The sequence below is a fragment of the Pleurodeles waltl genome, chromosome 7, assembly GCF_031143425.1.
Source record: "Pleurodeles waltl isolate 20211129_DDA chromosome 7, aPleWal1.hap1.20221129, whole genome shotgun sequence".
NCBI classification, from domain to species: domain Eukaryota; kingdom Metazoa; phylum Chordata; class Amphibia; order Caudata; family Salamandridae; genus Pleurodeles; species Pleurodeles waltl.
In genome coordinates this window covers 473188123-473205093 of record NC_090446.1, presented here as the reverse complement: position 1 = coordinate 473205093, position 16971 = coordinate 473188123, and positions in this window count along the sequence as shown.

The window sequence follows — 16971 nt, the reverse complement described above, 5'->3', positions numbered from 1 at the left end:
TACAGAGTGGTTTCCTTCAGATCATGTGGGTGAATATATTTTTGCCAAACATTCCTTTATCTTTGGATGAAGAAACTAGGGCAAAATTACATTCTGAATGCTTGAGACTTTCTTTACCTCTCCATAACACCTCTACTCCTTCTAATGACTCTAATATGTTAACTTTTCTCTCTAAGTTTGTCAAGGATCTGCAAAAAGGAGTGAATAAAGCCTGATCCACTTGTCAAGACAAGAGAATTGGACATTGTTGGTCCTTTGGCATGTATTTTTGACATTGCCAAAACGGCAAGGTTGGACAAAGCTGACATTGACGCTGAAGAATTGTCCATGTGGATACAAAGAGCTTTATGTCTTTTGGAAAATGCTAATTCAGCTATCACCCATGTATGGTGCAAAGGACTTTTATTAAAACTTGATCCCAAACTGGCAAATTTGGCTTCAATGGATCCCAGTCCTGAGGCAGAGGGGTTGTTGTCCGGGGCTTCCTTTATTAAGAAACGTATTAAATATGTCACTGCTTTCTCTTCTGTCACAGTGTCCTTTCCTCGGGATCTGCACGTTGCTGAACAAAAGGCCCACCTTCCCGCGTCACCAACTCAAAGCTATTACAGCACAGAGTTATGATGAAGCCAGTCGGGGGGAAGGGAGTTAGGGTAGGGAAAAGCAGGGAGAGAGATCTGAAAAGAAAAGGTTAGAAGAAATATGCATTTACTCATTCATAGAAATATAACTCATCAATAGACTCTTGACTCAAATGCATCTCCGATATCTGATGGAGACCCCTTTTGAAATGAGGGCAAAGCCCCTTCTTTGAATCATGGAACAAGAATAAACTACGACCTCAGAACCAAGAGATGGCAAGAGCTTTGAACTATGATTATACTCAGAATATCAATCCTGTAACATCTATGCATTCATAACATAAACCTTTGATCATGACCTAGAAAATCTCAAAGAATTTAATATGCTTTTCACATATTATGCTTTCCAAAAAAACAATGAAAACTATGATTGCTTATCTCCAGAAATACTTTCACATTCACAACTATAAAGGCCGAAAAGTTTTTACTCATTGAACTTGTATCACCAGAAACCGCTTTTACTTGTCTTGCCCGAAGCGCTACACTTGTTATGCTAAGGGGGCGCTTTACTCATGTGGCCTGAATCACTGATTGTTGTACCAATAGCCTTTTACTCCTGTGGATTGAAGCGCTTAAATTGCCGTGCCTAAAGCGCTTTACATCTGTGGACTGTAACGCCTTTGATCATCGCGCCTAGGCCGCTGAAACCTGGAAACTGAAAACGCTTTGCTTGTTGTGCTAAGGGGCGCTTTACTTCTGGAAGTAATGACTTCCTCCAAAATTGAAGTCATCAAGACCTTACCGCTACGAGTACGACCTACTCGTTTTTTAATTCACCATGGAAACAAGGATACTTCGATCGGATGCCACTCTGCCATGCAGGAACTCTGCTCTTCTTCAGAGAATCCCCCACGAGGTCTGACTGCATCGAAGTCTTCAAAATAGTGAGCAACGTGCTTGGGTGTGGCTGGGCTTTATAGGCCTGCCACACCCCAAGATGGCTACTGCCTCTAAAAACATGGGAATTGTAGTCCCTTCATGGAATATCACTGATAAGTGCATCTTGTCCACCAATGTCCTGAACCTGCAGCTCTTTGAGCTTTGCCACAGGGCAGATGACACTGATGGCCACCTTTGAAGCAAGAGGGGATGACAAGTGGTACGCAGAAAGCGCCGCAGAGCCGCGCAGTGTAGTGTAGTTTCGGGCGGGACCTGGACCGCGCATGGTCTTATTCCTGACATCTTCCCTGGATACAGCACAAGCATCCTTCAAGAAAGTTTCCTGCAACCGGGTTTTTGCCAGGACCGGTACAGGTGGGAGCCACATTACCGGCTGATCTCCCAGAAGACATGGATTCAGAGGCTCCTACAATTCTTCCTACATCAAGTCTTCCGTACACAGTTTCCAAGGTCGCAAACAAAGGAATGCCGAGACTACACACCCATCAAGTAAGTCTTCCTTCTGGTCCAGTTTCATAGGGGGTTGTTTACAATTGTTTTTAAACAAATGGTAGTTAATGACTTCAGGTCCTTGGGTTTTAAGCACGGTTCAAGGTTATACCATAGAACTCTACAAAACCCTTTCCAATCTGACCCACCTATTCCTATCCACTTATCAGCTGAAAAGCCTACATTGATTTCCCAGGAAATTATGAATCTCTTACAAAACGAGCAGTACATCTCAATCACCTGCACCCATCAGGCTTCATAAGCTTACTATTTGTGGTCCAAAAGAAGGGCAAAAAGATCAGACTGGTCATAAACTTCAAACACTACAATCAGTTTGTAATTTATCGCCATTTCAATTTGGAAACCATTCGTCATCTCTGAGATGCTCTACTTCAGTTCGATTAGATGGTTCGTTTGAACCTTCAAGTACCAAACCCATTTATCCCAAACACAGAAAGTTTCTTCAATTTTAATTGCAGGGAAAAACGTATTAGTTTTCATTCCTCCCCTTCGGACTCTCCTCCACACCTTGGTGTTTTACCAAACTGACGAAACCTGTTGTTTCCTTTCTCAGGTCCCATGATATAAGATTAATTATCTTTCTACACCAGAGGCTCCCAGCCTGTGGTCCGGGGACCCCTGGGGGTCTGCAAAGCCTCCTCAGGGGGTCCGCAACTGCTTAGAAAATTAAATATTATTAACATATATGGTCCCCATCTTTCAGTAATGACTCAGTGGGCGGTCCCTGGATTCTAGTGATAACAAAAGTGGGGGTCCTCTGAAGTCAAAAGGTTGCGAACCACTGATCTAGACAACATTCTTATTATATGTCAAAATCTGCAAACACTTAGGGGGTCATTACAACATTGGCGGTAAAAGCCGCATACCGCCGTGCAGAAGACAGCCAACACACCGCCGCGGAATTCCGCCACAGCTATTATGACCCACATCTCGGAATCCGCCAAAATTCAGACACCCACACAAGTCCGCCACACCAAAGGTCAGTGATAAACTGGCGATAACAAAACCGACACCGTCACGCCAACAGAAATACCCCCACACTATCCCGACACACGAATCCACGCAGCGGTCTTTCAACTGCGGTATTCCATTGGCGGTACACACCACCACGCTCAAAATACACACACTCTTACAAAACACAGCCACATTGGACAATTTGAAATACACACACCTGATACACATACACACACCACTCCCACACACCCAATACAATATAAAACACACACCCACATCACCCACAAACCCCTACGACCACAATTCACAACCGAAGGCCAGAGAGAGACACCACCATCAACAAACTAGCATCCACAGGCACACAACACCATCACTCACACAACTTCCACGCACCTCACACAACACACCACTACATATCACCACACTCATCACCACACACACCACCCCGCACATCACCTACACCACCCCATGGCACGGCAAAGACACCCCAGGTTCTCGGAGGAGGAGCTTAGGGTCATGGTGGAGGAAATCATCTGGGTAGAGCCACATCTATTTGGATCCCAGGTGCAGCACACCTCAATTGCAAGGAAGATGGAGCTATGGCGAAGAATAGTCGACAGGATCAACTCAGTGGGACAACACCCAAGAAATCGGGAGGACATCAGGAAGAGGTGGAACGACCTACGGGGGAAGGTGCATTCCGTGGTCTCCAGACACCACCTGGCGGTTCAGCGGACTGGCGGCGGACCCCCACCTCCTCCCTCACAACTAACAACATGGGAGGAGCAGGTCTTGGCGATTCTGCATCCTGAGGGCCTCGCAGGAGTCGGTGGAGGGATGGACTCTGGTAAGTCACATCTTAACTATTACAACCCCCACCCTACCTGCATGCCATCACATACCCCCACCCTCGCCCTCACCCCTATCACTCCAACTCCTCACAAATGTACCAATATCACAAACCACACATCCCAACACCAAGCCCTGCATGCAACAACAGCGCATGGACACCCATCACTAAAGCATGCCCACTGTACATACCCATTCACCCCCCTAAACCATCATCACACAAGCTCACACACAGGAATGCCAGCACTGGGGTACATGGTCACCTACCCATTGCACACCATGACACACACAGATGCAATAATCATGCCTTTCCACCCCTGCAAGACCACTACCCAACGGCACCAGACAGGAGGGTCCAGACATGTCCACCCACCGCAGAGGCCCACAGTGATGACAGCACCTCTGTCCACCTGGATCTAGATGACCAGCCCGGACCATCGGGGGCCTCGGGACAGTCGGTTCCCCTCACACAGGCACAGGCCACCACAGACCTTCCCCCCTCAGGAAACACCAGCACAGCACCCACCCAGCGGGCCCATACCTCTGTCCCCAGGACACGTCAATCAGCTGTGTGTCCACCACTACAGGGAACCCAGGATAACCCACCACCCCAACAACAACAGGGACCTGGGGGCAGTGGCAGTGGGCACACGCTCCAGGGGACGGAGGCCCAGGAACACAGGGGAACTGGGAGGGCTGCTGTGTGACAGGGGGCGGACAGGCCAAGGGAACCCACTCTCCACGAGGCCCTCTCCTCCATCATGGGAGCCTACCACCACTCCCAGGAGACGATGGCAACAGTACTGGCCAAGTTTCAGGAGACCCAGCGGATGCAGGAGGAGCAGTATTTGGGGTTCAGGGAGGAACTCAGAACCATCAGCTCCACCCTGGGCACCATCGTAGGGGTGCTGAAGGAAGTACTCAACACCAGGAGGGACACTGTGGCACTACAAGGGGCCCCTGACACTAGCATGGACGATGAACTGCCCACCACCTCCGCCGGCGCTAGCGGACAGGAGGCACCGCCACAGGACCACCACACCAGCACCCCACCCCCTGCAGAGGGAGAGCCACCCCGCAAACGGTCCCTGAGATCCAGGAACAAGACAGAGCACGATGCCAAGACCCCCGCCAAGAAATGAGACCACCCTGATTGTCATCCCACTGTCCCACTTTGTCACCCTGTCCATATTGAAACTGCCCCAGCTCCACTTCCTATACCCATATGGGCAATGCACCTGTGAGACTAATAGACTGGATCCTGCCATGGACACTCCTCCACCATCACCCCTCACCATTTAACTTACCCCTCCAATATTTTGTATTTAAATAAACACACCTAAAGCACCAAAAGATCTGGAGTCTGTCTGTGATTTCGAAATAGTGTATTTGCAATTACAGTGACAAAATGATCTTGAAATAGTAATGTCAACATACTTGTGTCACACAGCTCTAGTCCATGAGGAATCTAAGCAGATGGGACACGTTGGGACCCACACCTGTGAAACCGTAAGGGAAAGTGACAACTCAGTGACCATACACTGGGTGAAAACGACATACATGATAGAGGTAGAAGTGTAAAAGTACATGTAGTAGGCAGGAATGTATTCTCACCTGTGTTTCACTGGAAATATTGCTGGATCACTGAGTCCCTGTTCTGCATGTCTTCTTCCTCTGCTTCCTCCTCATCACTGTCCACAGGCTCTACACAGCTGCAACAACACCGCCATCTGGACCATCCTCCTGCAGAAAAGGCACCTGTCGTCGCAAAGCCAAGTTGTGAAGCATACAGCAGGCCACGATGATCTGGCACACCTTCTTTGGTGAGTAGAATAGGGATCCACCCATCATATGCAGACACCTGAACCTGGCCTTCAGGAGGCCGAAGGTTCGCTCGATCACCCTCCTAATTCGCCTCATTGTAGAGTTCCTCTGCCCTTGTCCTGGGATTCCTCACTGGGGTCAGTAGCCATGACAGGTTGGGGTAACCAGAGTCACCTAACAGCCACACAAGGTGCCTCTGGAGTTGACCCATCACATAAGGGATGCTGCTATTCCGCAGAATGTAGGCGTCATGCATTAAGCCAGGGAACATGGCATTCACATGGGAGATGTACTGGTCTGCCAAACCATCTGTACATTCATGGAATAATAACTCTTCCTGTTTCTGTACACCTGTTCACTCCGGGGGGGGGGGGGGCAAAGCCACATGTGTCCCATCAATGGCACCTATGATGTTGGGGATATGTCTAAGGGCATAGAAGTCACCTTTCACTGTAGGCAAATCCTCCATGTGAGGGAAAACGATGTAGCTCCGCATGTGTTTCAGCAGGGCAGACAACACTCTGGACAACACGTTGGAAAACATAGGCTGGGACATCCCTGATGCCATGGCCACAGTTGTTTGAAAAGACCCACTTGCAAGGAAATGGAGCACTGATAGCACCTGCACTTGAGGGGGGATTCCTGTGGAATGGTGGATTGCTGACATCAGGTCAGGCTCCAACTGTGTACACAGTTCCTGGATTGTGGCACGGTGAAACCTGTAGGTGATAATCAAATTTCTTTCCTCCATTGTCGACAGGTCCACCAGCGGTCGGTACACTGGAGGATTCCGCCATCTCCTCACATGTCCCAGCGGACGGTGCCTATGAAGGACAACAGCGACCACAGAGTCAAACAACTCAGAGGTATGTACCCACAGTCTACACAGAACACCAATCATACACAAAATGTGGCCTGTATGTGTGGTGAAACTAGGCCTAGGTATGTGTGAAGCATTTGGAAACTAGGCCATGTGGGCCCCTGAAATGGCGGCTGCATGACCTCTAAAGTGAGACAATGGGATGTGAGGTAACTGCGCTGGTGTTGTACACCGTTGCGGTAGGCGGTCGAAGACCGCGGCGCAATGCTGCATTCATTAACATTGGACCCTATGGGTCCCAGGAGCCAATGACGATGTACGCCGGCGGTGATGGTACGCACCGCCGCGGACGTGACCGCCATTTTCTATCTGTATAATCACTTGATACCTGATCTTCGACAGGAGAGGACCTACACTGCAAGTGCTGCTGTGACCTAAGTCTGGAAGAGACATTGGCTCGTGCGTCTGAGGAAAGGGCCCCTGCCTTCACATCGGAGGAGTTGGAGAAGCTCATCGGTGGGGTCCTCCCCCAGTACACGCTACTCTACGTCCTCCAGACCAACAGGTAAGTACACAGGGAGCATGTTATATGGGCTATGCCTGTGTGGAGAGGGCTGGTTGTAAGAAGGAAGGGGGCAGAGATCTGCGTGCATGAAAGACGGTGGGTGCATGTCCCACATGGCAAGGGTAGGGTTGGGGGCCATTCACTTTGATGGCGCAGTTGGTAATGACTTCTCTTCTTCCCCTGTACATTTCATGTAGGTCAGCGCCCACCAGAAGAAGGATATTTGGCGTGCCATCGCCAAGGACGTCCGGACCCTGGGGGTCCACCACAGACGGAGCACCCACTGCCGGAAAAGATGGGAGGACATTCGCCGCTGGAGCAAGAAGATGGCGGACCATGACCCCCCTGATGTTCAGGATCCTGGCGGTGGCCTACCCGGAGTTGGATGGGTGCTTGAGGGCATCACAGCAGACACAAGGGGGTGAGTACACTCTCATTCAGCTGACTTTGCATGCAGTGGAGGTGTCTGGGTGGGGGAGGAGGGCTGTGGGTTTCCCTAGGCCAGGGCGAGTTCCGTAGGCTAGGCCCCTCCGTAAGGCATGGCACTGTGGCCCCCCACCCCACCTCTGTAGAGTGCCAAGTACAGCTATTCATGCACCTGTGTCATCTCTTTGTGTAGATGTCGTCCATAGCCTTGTAGGCCATTTCCCATGAATTGCACTGTAGAGCCCAAGAGCGCGACGTAGTGCAGGGGGCTTCTGTGTCTGGCTTGTCCGCCAACGGTAGCGGTAATCCATGCACTCAACATGTCTTTCTTCTGTTTCCCCCCCCCCCCCCTTTTTTTGTGGTCTCCCTGTTCCTGTGTGCATTAGCATCATCAGGCGGAGCAGCAGTGGCACCGGAGCACGAGGGAGCTGCATCCCACATGGCCCTGGAGGGCCACACTACGGACTCAGAATTCACCAGTGGGATGGAGGGCGAGGGGAGCACCAAGGCGGGGACAGGAGCCAAGACCAGCGACACGGACTCGTCCTCTGATGGGAGCCCGCTTGTGGAGGTGGCAACATCTGTGCCCCCGCATCTACAGATACAGCCGCCACCTCCCCACCAGCACCGCCCTCCCAGCAGCCCCTCAGCCTTTGGCCCGTGCCCTCTCACCCAGGAGGGTGGGCATCACCTTCGCCCCAGGCACCTCAGGCCCTGCCCCATTCACCCCTGCTGCCCTCAGTGAGGAGACCATTGACCTCCTCAGGTCCCTCACTGTTGGGCAGTCTACCATTTTGAATGCCATCCAGGGTGTAGAAAGGCAGTTGGAACAAACAAATGCATTACTGGAGGGCATTCATTCTGGTCAGGCGGCCCTTCACCAAGGCTTTCAAACTCTGGCCTCAACACTGATGGCAGCCATTGTCCCTGTGTCTAGCCTCCCCCTCCAACTTCCTCCACCCAGACCCAATCCCCTGTACCTCAGCCTATCCCAAGCACACCATCAGACAAGCCTGCACACACCTCGCCACACAAGGAAAGCTCAGGCAAACATAAGCACCACACATCCCACAGGCACTCACGCAAGCATCACACACATACAGACATACCAGCATCCACTACCTCCACTGTGTCCCCCTCCTCGTAGTCTCCCTCCCCCTCCCAGTCTCGTCTACACTCACACCTGCATGCACTACCTCTACAGCCACTACGTCCCTCACCAGCACACCCACCAGCACACCCGCTCACGTGCAGTCACCACCCCCACTACCATACACACGTCCCATGTGTCCTCTCCCAGTGTGTCTGTGACGCCCCATCCCAAGATACACAAACGCAGGCACACACCCACCCAAAAGCCATCCACCTCATGACAGTCTCCAGCGCATACACCTGCACACAAAGCCACTAAACGTACACCTCCTACAACCACCACCTCTTCCTCCACTCCCAAACCGCCTCCAGCTACCCGTCCCAGTGTGTCCAAAAAACGTTTCCTGTCCAGCCTTGACCTATTTCCCACCCCCGTCCAACTCATAGGTCCCGAAGTAGCACCTCAGCCACAACATCTCCGGGACCAGTGGTGCCTGTTGTCACAGGTATGTGGAGTGCACCGGCCACCAGGAAAGCAAGTGTGGCACAGAGCCACAGCACAGCCACCCCCCCCCCCCTGTGAAGCACCAGAAGTTGGCCAGTGCCCGGCAGGAGAGGGGGAAGACTCCAGCCACCCAAGCCGCTCCCAGGGGTCCCGCTGGGAGTGTGGACTCAGCTGTGACTCCTCCCAAAGTGGGGAAGGGGCACAAGAAACCCGGCAAGTCTGGGAGGAGCAGCACGGCGGAGAAGCCCGCCAGCATCCCCGCTGCCCAGGAGGGCCCGCCAGCCCCCTCCTCGCTGCCCAGGATGAAACACTCTGGGCAGCAGTCCCCCTCCAGCACCAGTGGAGACATGCATCCACTCAGTCTGTCCTTCACAGGATGAAGCACTCTGGGCACCAGTCCCCCTCCAGAACCAGTGGAGACTGTCATCCACTACCTCTGTCCTTAACAGGATGAAGCACTCTGGGCACAAGTCCCCCTCCAGAACCAGTGGAGACTGTCATCCGCTTGTGAGACTGTGGCTTTGCACTCCCCAGGATTGAACAGTGGGCAAACCACCCACTGTAGAGACTTGAGAGACAGTGGCTTTGCACTCCCCAGGATTGAACAGTGGGCAACCCACCCACTGTAGAGACTTGAGACTGTGGCTTTGCACTCCCCAGGATTGAACAGTGGGCAACCCACCCACTGTATAGACTTGAGAGACTGTGGCTTTGCACTCCCCAGGATACATCAATGGGCATGGAGCCCCCTCTTTGATCTGGCGTTGTGCACTCATCCGGCTGAGGTGCCCCCCCTTCCCTTCCCCCTGAGGTGCCTGTTGTATTTCTATCTGATGCCTCTGCAGTGTTCTCTCTGTTTTGATCTGGTATTGTGTGTGGGCCTCGCCCATGCATTTTGGGCACAGTGGTCCACGGACTATGAGTGGTGCAATACCTGAATTACTATTCTTGGTGTATATTTTGATCATAGTGTATATATGTATATTTTTGCGTACTGCATTTTGATATCTTACAATGGTTACACTCTTTTCCTTTTGTCTTTGCATTCTTCTGGGGGTTTGGGGGGGGTGTAACTATAATGTATAGATATGTATTAGTGTGTGTGTTGTACTGGGTGAGGGTGGGGGTTTTGCGTGTGTGTGTCCCTGTTTTTTGCCTCCTCCCTCCCCTGTGTCATAGGTGCAGTACTCACCGTGGTCTTCGCCGCCGGCGTTGGTGCTCTTGGTACAGGAGCAGTAAGACTATCGCAGGTAGGATTTGGAGTTCCGGGTCCATGGTGTCCTCCTTCCTCGTGGAGTGTGTAGAGGTGAGCGTTTTCCCTTCGAAATTCCTGTTTCCGCCATGTTTTTATCCGCGGTGTATCCGCCCCGGAAAAGGTGGCGGATTGGCCTGTCATAATAGTGTGGGCGGTACATTGTCCTCCGCCTGTCTGTTGGCGGTGACCGCCGCGCTGTTTGTTTGTACCGACTTGGCGGTCTGAGTGCTAAAGTGGCTGTCTTTGTTGGCGGTTTCTGCCACGGTCGTAATTCCAAAATTTTTACCGCCGGCCTGTTGGCGGTCTTACCGCCGCTTTAACACCCTCCGCCAGGGTTGTAATGACCACCTTAATTCTCAAATTTGAATCATATGCACTCTCCTCTCAGATTTAGGTTTCCTTATCAACAAACAAAAGTCAGTGCTAGTTCTGGCCCAACACATGGGGTTTCTCAGTTTCCTCATAAATTCTATTGACGCAACTCTTCTTTTACCCCGAACCAAAGTTCATATAATAAAATCAGAAATGCGTCATACTCTGAGTCTCATTGATTTCCTTCAGATCTCTTGCAAGAATTGTTGGTCTACTTTCCTTGTTGATTCAGGCCATATTCTCGGGAGTGTTACATTATCGAGCTCTCCAGAGATTTAACATTTGCCATCCCCGCAAAGGTCTTGCTTATTCCAACACCATTTATTTAGATCAGGAGACCAGACTAGAGCTTCAATGGTAGCTTGACCATTTAGATGCCTGGAATGGCAGAACCATCTTTGCTTCGGTCCAGATCTTATATTAGAATCCGATGCAATCCTCACAGGTTGGGGTGCCCAGGGTGGTCAAATATTGACTAGAGGGGCGTAGTCTTTATAGGAGTCCTCATTGCATATCAGTTGTTTAGAGATGCTAGCCGGCTCCTTTGCAGTAAAGAGTTTTACAAAAAACAGAGTTCAGTATTCCATCCTGCTTCGGATATTTTAGCAGTCCGTTACATAAGTCACCTGGGCAGCACCAAATCGAAACCACTTGCAGATCTAGCAAAATATTTTGGGATTTTTGCCTTATTCACAGACTTTCAGGTCACACCGAATACTTACCAAGCACCCTCAATTCCATAGCAGATTGGCATTCTTGTCCTCTCCACAATTACAGCAATTGGAGACTACAGTTTTCACTCTTCAATATGCTGCTTCACAAATGGGTTTCTTTCCAAATATATCTCTTTGCATCCCAGCTGAGCTCCCATCTTCACCAATTTTTCAGTTTGCTACCAGATCCCTTAGCATTAGCTACAGAAGCTTTTCTCCAGGACTGGTCCCAACCCTCAATTATGCCTTTCCTCCCTTCTTCATCATAAACAGGGTCTTGTCTCAGATCCACTGCCAAAAGGCCATGATAGGTCTTATCGTCCCTTTCTGGTAGTCTCAGGTATGATATCCTCCTCTATTGGAATTATTGGCCTATCCTAATTCTCCTTTCCTCCTTTAAGGACCTTCTGGATCTGGAAGAACCCAGCCATCCCTTAATTCTGATCAATTCCCACTTCCTAACAGTCTCGAGGGCCTCAGGTACTCACAATCGCATCCCGGCATTTTGTCAGAAGCTGCAAGCTATATCAATAAATCATGGGCCCCAGGCACTGCCAAGGCTTACAAATCAGCCTGATCTCTTTGGACTAGCTGGCACATAGGAAAATCTGTTAATCCCTTTTCAACTTTCCTTTCTTTCATTGCTAACTTCATAGCTTCCCAGGCAAGCGCAGGTAAGACATATCGTACTGTAAACCTTTATCATTCTGCAATTTCCATGTATCTTCCTTTCATCAATGAAAAACCAGTTGGAGAACACACACTTATATGTTGCATGTTGAAGGGAGTAACATTTTCTAAACCTCCCATTCCAAAATACAGTGAATTGTGGGATGTTAATCTGGTTTTACAAGTGTTCATTTCTTGGCTGGACAGTAGCTCTCTTTCTCTAAAAATGCTCTCTGACAAATTGACTATGCTATTGTGTTTAATCTCCATTAAACAATTATCAGATGTTGAAGCTTTAGATATTTCCTCTCTGCATTTCACTTCCACAGGTATTCTTTAAAACACTATGAAATGTACAAAAACTAATTTGATTTCTGTTTTTATCTTTATTTTCCCACCCAACCCAAGATATGTGTGGGTAACTGCCTTAAGGTTTATGAACAGAAAGCAGTACATATCAAAACATCCTCTCATACCCAACTACTCATTTCCTTTTGAAAGCCTCACAGACCTGTTTCATCTCCTAACCCAGCCCTTGGGTTAAATGGACTATGTCCCTTGCTGGTATCGACATGTCCATTTTTGGAGCCCATTCCACTCGGGTAACTAGGGCTTCCAGTCTTTTGGGCAGGTTTCCGGTTAGAGGACATTCTGAGATCTGCTGATTGGTCTAATTATATGACCTTCCAAACCTTTTATTGTAAACCTGTTATTACTGTATCCTCTGTAGTAGTCGATCTGCTTTAAACAAGCGTAATATCAGTCTCTGGTCTTAATTTTATTTAAGACATGGAGGTGAGTATTATCCCTCTGTAACCCTGTATTAATTTTGTGTTTTCCAGCCCTAACAGTTTCTGCTACTCTAACTTCTACAATCACATGAAAAGTTCCTGTTTTCCAAGGCTGATTCTTCCTTGCTTCCTCCTAAGACAACAGCTCCTTACTGCTGCGCTCCTTTTATTGGCTGAGTTGTTTTCCCTGGATTCTTTTGGATGGACTTTGTTTAGGGCGTTTTACTTTTATGTTAGTTTTTGCTATTGTATGTTCTATATTTCCAATGTTTCTACATATTTATAACTTCTCGCACAAGAAAAAGAGGGCTGCTTGCAGTCAAGTTAGGTATAATAGACTGTTCCTCATTACTGACTGGTACATTGTACTCTGCTGTTCCTTATTCCCTGTGGCTTGTGGCTCCTTGGCCTCATGGGATATGTAGTTACTTCATGTTTTCTTGACTGCTGATATTTAATAAAGGAAGTTAAGTGATAGCATAATACTTGTCTCTGTTTCTTTAACAAAATGAAGAACTTCCATAATAAATTACTAGGAAAATCTACATCAACTGACAGCCTGCTCCTGAAGGAAGTATATGTTTTACTAAGAATGTCAGACTTCATTCTCATATGGCTGAGAAGGATAGTGTGAATTTGCAGAAAATATGCTCTCATTGGAGCTTCTGGATCACCTTTCATCACCTGTATGGGAAAATCATGAGAAAACAGTTTTCTCTCAAACATGATTCATTAAATCCCAGCAGGGTAAAATCACCTTAGAACACACCATAATTCCTCAAATTTGTATGGTACTACCTCCGCAAGATCTTCAGATGGAGTCCAGCAAACACCAGAAAGATCATCACACAACCCCTTGTCACCAGCTGCCTTGACTGCGGCAACTCGCTGTACACCAGTATCTCCTCTCAGCTCCTCAGAAGACTCCCGACAATACAGAATGCAGCAGCCAGACTCATCCTGGTCCTCCCCAAACATACCCACATCACTCCTCATCTCAGGAAACTCCACTGGCTCCATGTCCAGGAAAGATACCAGTTCAAGGTGCTCACACATGCCTAAAAAGCCCTCCACAAACAATGACCTTCCAACATCAACCACTTGCCGAACTTCCATCTTCCCTTGAGACACCTGCGCTCCACCTCACTCACCCTCACCCATGTCCCCTGCATCCATCGTACCCGCAGCGGGGCCGCACTTTCTCCTACATCGCCACTAAAGCCTAGAATGACCTCTACCTCCGAACAGCACCCTCTCTGGCATTCAGAAAGCAACTCGAGACCTGGCTTTTAGACGCAGCAACTTCAGCGGATACCCCTAGGGTGATAGTGTTGCTCTTGAAAAAGGACTGATTGATATATATATATATATATATAAATTTATATATATGTATATTAAATACTGGCGATAGCAACTAGGTCCTAACTATAACTACCTTCTGGTGACTGCCTGTAGGATATATATATATATTACCTACCGTTAGGACCCAGTTTCTATAGAAAAAGTGTTTTTGGAGTTGGTTATATCTTTGCCACTGTGTGATGAGTCTTTATGAAATTTCCCAAAAAAGGGTGCCCAAGGGTCTTGTACATGGAAAGTTTCTGGGTGCTCTGTCAAGCAAGGGCAAAGAAAAAGAGGAGGAGGGGTAAAAAAAAATTGTGTTTGCCATTTTAATTCCCATAGGGATTTTGAACATGACAGACTACAGCCCGAACCGCTGGAGGGAATTGCACCAAATCTGGTTGCAAGGTAGCTTTTGATCAAGAAAGCACACTTTTTGTTATTTTGTGTAAATCTGTTCAGCAGTTTTAGAGATATTAAAGGGAAAAGAAATATAGATATGTAGAGCTGCGGATCCCGGAGATCTTATGCTGAGATCTGATTGGCTGCCAACACTTCAACCTGGAAGTGTTAGCAGTCATTTTGGGACTTGGCTGAAGCGGAGTCTCAAAAATAAATGCAAAAATAAAGCAAAGGGAGGAGGGTATGACTATCCTGATCCTCTAGCTTTGGTGCAGGGGTACCTCTGGGACCCCCTTGGGGCAAAAAAGCTATTTTTTTTAATTCACTGTGAAATTTGCAAAAATTGACAAATTTCACAGTGAATTTAAAAAAGAAAACAAGCATGGTCTCCTGTGCCTGCATGTGGCTCCCCTCCTGGAGCCATTTATGGCCCTGGGCACCGCCACCCCCCTGGGTCGGCTGCTGCTTTCTCCTGAGGTGCCCACCCCCTGTGACAGCTCCCGCCAATCAAAGGAAAATACTCCACTTCCAGCAAGTGGGAGCTGGCAAAATGCCCCCACTAGCTGGAAGCAGAATTTTCATCTCTTTTCCTACCCACATGTCTGATGAAAGTATTGCTCCCACACACAGGAAACTGCAATTACAGCAGCTCTCTGTGTGTAGGAGCAATGCCGGCTCCCACAGGAGGCGGGGAGCCGGCTGGGACCATGGGGACTTTAAGGCTCACCCCTCGGTTCCCCCCCCAAAAAAGTAAAAAAGAATGAATCCTGCCCTGCATATTTATCTGCATATTTATGATGCTCATTTCACAGAAAGTACACCTCAACGGCAAACACTTACAGATATAAACAAAGCAGATGCCTAAATTGAAGCTCAACTTCTGTAAAGTACTAAACATCCTGATCTGTTGCGCATGGTCAAGGCAAAGCAAGTGTTTTTTCCCTACACCTTCCACCTTGAAAAGTTATCTGTAAACCTTGATTGAGGTGTTTCCATCCTTGCTAATTTTGAGTGCAATATCTCATGTAGTAACTGTGACGAGTGGGTTAATTCTTGCCATTTGCTGCTGAGACCAGAGATTGTGTAATCCCTTTTAAAAACTAGAAGTATGTAAAATGGCTTAGAAGCCCTGCCCTTTTGGACCCAACCCATATACACTAGTGGTATGCAACGTCTTCCCCCCATTTTCACAGGAAGATAGACAGCTTCCTAATAGGACCCCCAAGCGTGTTTCCTACTGATTTTGGAGACGTATTGTTGGTGAACAGGAATATGATCACATCTCTACCAAACAAAGAAGTACTTCATGAGTGCTGTGGGGTAGGCCCCAGGACAGGCCCTGTGACCAACCCTGGCCTCTCAGAGCCAAAGGCCGTGCATGGTGTGGGGCTGGATAGTTATAGAGGGTTGGCTGAAGGGCCTGGCCACACCAAGCCCTGCTTCCAACCATCGGTGCGCATGGCCAAAGAGCATACAAAGCGCAGGTTTGGGTGGTAACCCAGGCCAGGCCCAACGACTAACCCACACAATGCCATGTGGGGCGTGGGGTTGGGTGGTTATAGGGTGTTGGCCACTGAAGGCTGTGCACATCGGTGGTTGGATTAACATAAAGTAATTAAAATTACGTTAAAAAAAAGCATAGAAATTCACTGAAAAAGCCAACGGTTAAAGGGACATTATAGTTAGGAAATATATATATTTTTAAAACATAGAAATTCGCTGAAAAAAACAAAGGTTCCACGGATGTTATAGTTACGCTCACATTTCAAACGTACAAAACCATAGAAATTCAGCCGTTATAGTTAGGGTTATTTCAAAGTAACAATACCCCACGCCTTTGCGATGCACTGCTTATTACCCCAGATGTTATAGCACTCATGACATCATTGATAATATCACTGTAACATTTGCAGTGAACTGTGTGTGGTGGGGTTGAAAGTTATAGTTACCTAAGGGCACGAGTTATAGTTACTTGAAATAACTCTAGCTATATATGATTTTGAATGTTTGAAATGTCAGCCTAACTATAAAGTCCCTGTTACCTTTGGTTTTTTAGGAATATATATATACTTATATCCTACTGGTGGTCTCCAGTAGATAGTTTTTGTTTTGCTAATAACTTTGATGCCATTTGAAGAATCTTCACAAAATTTTAAAAACTAGTGTGCCAGTCACTTCAGCTCCTCTCTCAAAAGTTTTGGGGTCATTCATCAAGCAGGGGCAGAGAAAAATGAAGGGGTCCTAAAACACATTTTCCCCATTCAATTTCCCAAAGGGATTTTAGACATGACTACAGCCCGAAAAGCTGATCAGAATTAAACCAGATTTGGCAGAAAGCTAAA